Source organism: Triticum aestivum, chromosome 2A (genome assembly GCF_018294505.1).
Source record: "Triticum aestivum cultivar Chinese Spring chromosome 2A, IWGSC CS RefSeq v2.1, whole genome shotgun sequence".
NCBI classification, from domain to species: Eukaryota; Viridiplantae; Streptophyta; class Magnoliopsida; order Poales; family Poaceae; genus Triticum; species Triticum aestivum.
This window is the reverse complement of record NC_057797.1, coordinates 143,650,196-143,656,046: the sequence shown is the minus strand read 5'-3', so window position 1 is coordinate 143,656,046 and position 5,851 is coordinate 143,650,196.

Below are 5,851 nucleotides of genomic sequence, written 5' to 3'. Positions count from 1 at the left end.
GATTTTTTCAAACGTAGGCGAGTGCCTGACTGCAGCTAAGTCTCTAAGTGGGAGAACTTAGGCGAGTACTGGACTGAAGCTAAGCCCCCGAGTGGGAGGATTGCTCTCCACTCGGTAGGATTCTTTCAAACTTAGGCGAGTGCCTGACTGCAGCTAAGTCTCTAAGTGGGAGAACTTAGGCGAGTACTGGACTGCAGCTAAGCCCCCGAGGGGGAGGATTGCTCTCCACTCGGTAGGATTTTTCAAACTTAGGTGAAACGGATTCGCAGCTAAGTCACCCACTGGGGGATTTCGTATGTAAACAAGAGTGACAACAATTATTGGGACGCTCTTGTCTTTGGTAAAAATGAACTGCAGAAATTTTTTCTTATTACATCTCGTCCAAGGGAGAACTCAAGTGAAAAAGGGGCGGAGTAGTTCCGCATTCCAAGCTCGTGGCTCGTCGATCTGGTGATCAACATTGTAGAGGTGATATGCTCCATTGTGGAGGACTCTGGTGATGATGAAGGGGCCTTCCCAAGTAGGAGCAAGTTTGTGTGGTTTCTACTGATCCACTCGGAGGACCAAATCTCCTTCCTGGAAGGCTTGGCTCTTCACATTTCTGGCATGGAATCGACGCAAGTCTTGCTGATAGATGGTTGATCTGATCATAGCCATTTCCCTCTCCTCCTCTAGGAGGTCGACTGCGTCTTGCCGGGCTTGCTCTGCTTCATCTTTGTTATAAAGCTCGACTCTGGGGGCGTTGTGAAGTAGATCACTCGGCAGGACGGCTTCGGCTCCGTAAACCAGAAAAAATGGCGTTCTTCCGGTCGATCGGTTTGGGGTGGTCCTCAGCCCCCACAAAACCGACGGAAGTTCGTCGACCCAAGCGCCTGTGCGTGCTTGAGATCATGCATCAATCGAGGCTTCAATCCTTTGAGAATCAGACCATTTGCTCTTTCAGCTTGTCCATTCGACTCAGGATGCGCGACCGACGCGTAGTCGACTCGCGTGCCTTGAGAGGCGCAAAAAGCTCTGAACTTGTCTGAATCGAAGTTTGACCCATTGTCGGTGATGATGCTATGCGGGACCCCATATCTGAACGTTAGCCCTCTGACGAAACTGATAGTAGTGTAAGCATCGAGATTCTTGATAGGCTTGGCTTCAATCCATTTGGTGAACTTGTCGACTGCCACAAGCACATGCGTGAATCCGCTCTTGCCTGTTCTCAGTGGACCGACCATGTCCAGTCCCCAGACAGCAAAAGGCCAGATGAGTGGAATGGTCTTCAGGGCTGATGCAGGCTTGTGTGACATGTTGGAGTAGAACTGGCAACCTCCACACTTGTCGACTATCTCTTTTGCCATCTCATTTGCTCTTGGCCAGTAAAATCCTGCTCGGTATGCTTTAGCCACAATGGTCCGAGAGGACGCATGGTGACCACAGGTCCCCGAGTGGATATCATTAAGGATCATCTGACCCTCTTCTGGTGTTATGCATTTCTGACCGATTCCAGTCACGCTTTCCCTATACAACTGTCCCTTTATGACTGTGAAGGCCATGGATCGGCGGACGATCTGTCGAGCCTCTTCCTCGTCCTCCGGGAGTTCTTTCCTCAAGATATACGTGATGTATGGTACCGTCCAGTCAGGAGTGATAGCCAAGACCTCCATGACTAGGTCGACCACAGCAGGAATTTCGACTTCAGTCGGATCTGTGGCACTTTTCGGTTGCGGGGCTTCTTCTGCGAAGGGATCCTCCTGGACTGATGGCGAGCGGATGTGCTCCAAAAACACATTGCTGGGAATGGCTTCTCTCTTGGAGCCTATCTTTGCCAGATCATCTGCTGCTTGATTTTTCAGTCGGGGGATGTGATGAAGCTCTAACCCCTCGAATTTCTTTTCTAGCTTTCTTAATGTGTTGCAATAGCCAGTCATAGCTGGGCTTCTGACGTCCCACTCCTTCATCACCTGATTAACCACCAAATCTGAGTTGCCGTAGACCATGAGGCGCCGGACGCCGAGTGAAATGGCCATGCGCAACCCGTACAAGAGTGCTTCATATTCTGCTTCATTGTTGGAGGAATCGAAGTGAATCTGGAGAACGTATCTGAGCTTATCTCCTCGGGGGGAGACCAATACTACCCCAGCACCGGAACCGTTCAGCATCTTAGATCCATCGAAGAACATGGTCCAGTGCTCCGAGTGAACTTGAGTCGGGAGTTGCTGTTCAATCCACTTGGTGACGAAATCTGCAATTGCTTGGGACTTGATAGCCTTCTTTGCTTCAAACTTGATATCTAGGGGGAGGAGTTCAATCGCCCACTTAGCCACTCGACCAGTTGCATCCCTGTTGTGCAAGATCTCTGACAGTGGAGCGTTGCTGATGACTGTAATGGAATGGTCAGAGAAGTAGTGTGCAACCTTCTTCGTGGTCATGTAGATCCCATATACAAGCTTCTGGTAATGGGGATATCTTTGCTTCGAAGGGGTCAAAACTTCAGACACATAATATACTGGGCGCTGAACTCTGAAGGCCTTTCCTTCTTCTTCCCGCTCGACCGTGAGTACTGTACTTACAACTTGTCCCGTGGCCGCAATGTACAGCAGCAGAGGCTCTTTACTGATTGGGGCAGCAAGCACCGGCTGGGTGGAGAGCAGAGCTTTGAGCTCTGCAAACGCTGCGTCAGCTTCTGGAGTCCACTCGAACTTGTCAGACTTCTTCATCAGTCGGTAAAGAGGCAACGCCTTTTCACCGAGACGAGAAATGAATCTACTTAGAGCGGCCAAGCAACCTGTAAGTTTCTGGACATCGTGTACACGCACAGGGCGCTTCATCCGGAGTATGGTGCCAACTTTCTCGGGATTTGCATTGATTCCTCGTTCGGAAACGAGAAAACTGAGTAACTTTCCACCTGGAACTCCGAATGTGCACTTTGATGGATTGAGCTTGATATCGTATCCCCTGAGGTTAGCAGAGGTTTCGGCAAGGTCAGTCAGTAGGTCGGAACCTTTCCGTGACTTAACCACAATATCATCCATGTATGCTTCTACGTTCCGACTGATCTGAGTGAGTAAACACTTCTGAATCATCCTCATGAACGTGGATCCAGCATTCTTGAGGCTGAAGGGCATGGTGACATAACAGAAGCACCCAAATGGGGTGATGAAAGCCGTTTTGATCTCGTCGGGTCCATACAGACGGATCTGATGGTACCCTGAATAAGCATCTAGAAAAGACAAACGCTCACACCCTGCGGTCGAGTCCACTACCTGGTCGATGCGGGGGAGAGGGAAATGATCTTTCGGGCAGGCCCGATTGATGTGTTTAAAGTCAATGTACATGCGAAGTGACTTGTCCTTTTTGGGGACCATGACAACATTGGCGAGCCACTCGGAGTGGTAAATCTCTCGGATGAACTCCGCTGCTAAGAGCCGAGCCACCTCCTCGCCAATAGCTTTCCTCTTATGGACGGCGGACCGTCGAAGATGTTCTTTCACAGGCTTGAACTTCGGGTCGACTCGTAGACGGTGCTCAGCCAGCCCCCTGGGAACTCCAGGCATGTCAGAAGGCTTCCATGCGAAGACGTCCTAGTTCTCACGGAGGAACTGGATGAGCGCTTCTTCCTATTTGGAGTCGAGCGTCGTCGAGATGTGAGTCAGAGCAGCGTCGGGGTCGGTCGGGTGAATGTAAGCTGGCTTAGTTTCACCGGACGACTGAAAAGCAGATTCTGAAGCAGGCTTCTTGGCTCGTAGCAATTCACTCAGATCAGCAGTCTTCTGGTACTCTTGTAGCTCAACAACTGCCATCTGAGCGTCAGCAATCTTCGATCCTTTCTGAAAACACTCTTCTGCTTTCTTCCGATTGCTGGTAACGGTGATCACACCTCTGGGGCCGGGCATCTTCAACTTGAGATACACGTAGCATGGTCGAGCCATGAAGCGTGCATAAGCTGGCCGGCCCAGAATAGCATGATAAGAACTTTGGAAGTCCACAACCTCAAATGTCAACTTTTCCCTGCGGTAATTCTTTGAATCACCGAAAACCACGTCGAGAGCAATCTGGCCGAGTGACTCGGCTTTCTTTCCAGGAATGACTCCATGGAAGCTCATGTTGCTGGCACTGAGCCTGGACATCGGAATGCCCGTCCCTTTCAATGTTTCAGCATACAATATGTTCAGGCCACTGCCACCATCCATCAGGACTTTGGTCAGTCGAGTGCCTTCGACAACTGGGTCGACCACCAAAGCTTGCCTCCCAGGGGTGGCAATGTGCGTAGGGTGATCGGACTGGTCGAATGTGATGGTAGTCTGAGACCACTTCAGATAACTGGGTGTCGCCGGAGCAACCATATTCACCTCACGGTTAATGACTTTCAGTCGACTTTTGCTTTCGACATCAGCAAAAATCATCAGGGTGGAATTGATTTGGGGGTATCCGTCGTCGCTATCTTCCTTGTCCTCGACTCTGTCCGACTCTTTTTCCTTATCTTTGGGTTGTTTGCCCTGAAACTGTTGGATCAGGAGCCGGCACTGTCGAGTGGTATGCTTTGGGTAAATGAAATTACCCTCTTCATCTTTCTTGGTGTGGATGTGACATGGCAGATCCAAAACATCATTTCCATCTTGATCCTTGACTTTCTTGGGCTTCCAGGGGCCTTTGGGTTTTCCCTTGAAATTTCCCTGGGTTGCGGCCAGGGCCTCCCCAGGGGCGGCTCGCTCGGCCTTCTGCTTCTGCTTCCGACTGGAATTGCCTCTGGTTTCCTGGGCGACTGCTTTCTGCTTGCCACTCCGGAGTCAATCTTCATCTTCTCCGTTAGCGTATTTGGTGGCAATTTCCATCATCCGATTCAGGGACATTTCTCCGGTCCGACCGAACTTCAGGTTCAACTCTCTGTTCTTGACGCCTTCTTTAAAGGCACAAACTGCTTGGTGATCCGGTACGTTCTGAACTGTGTGATGCAAAGTGATCCACCTCTGGATGTAATCCCTCAGAGTTTTACTCGGCTTCTGCACGCAAGACCGCAATTCTTTAAGGCCTGCGGGTCACTTGCATGTTCCCTCAAAGGTTGTGACAAACACTCGAGAGAGATCCTCCCAAGTGTAGATGCTGCTGGGTGCTAACTGATTCAGCCACGCTCTGGCCGAGCCCTCTAACAGGAGAGGCAAATGCTTCATAGCCACCTCATCATTGCCACCGCCAATCTGTACAGCCACTCGGTAATCTTCGAGCCAAGTGTCAGGCTTAGACTCACCGATGAACTTGCTGACTCCAGTCGCCAACCGAAAGTTGGGAGGAATCACTGCGGCCCTGATGGCTCGACTGAAACACTCTGGCCTTGAAACACGTATTCTACTGCTGGCGGGCGCATCTCTGTTCTGGCCTTCCCGATGAGCCCTGTTCCTGTCAACCAAGCCTTGAACGAGGACAGATCTCGCGTCAAAGCCTGGGTCCCTGGGGTCGACGGGAATCCTCTGCCCAACGCTATGAGGGCGCCTGTCATCTCGATGTCGAGGCGCATATGACCCACTCCTCGGGGGAGGGGTTGGCACTCGACGTCGATCATCACGATCGGATTGGTGATCATACTGCTCATTCCTTCTGTACTGATCATGCCGGTCGCCATGTCCCTCATGCCTCGGGGGCGACCGCGGGCTGTGAGCCGACTGGACTATATCTGTTGCAACGGATCGACTGTGGATCCTATTCCACGACTAAGAAACAGCGGAATTCTGGTTTCCCGCCGCCCGGAGCAACGCTCTGATCTGTAACAAGCCCCTGCCAGCCTCCGACTAGGAGGGCTGAATCGATTCTGCTATACGGGCCACGGCGGCCAAATTCTGAACTGGGGTTCGGTATACCTGCGTCGGCG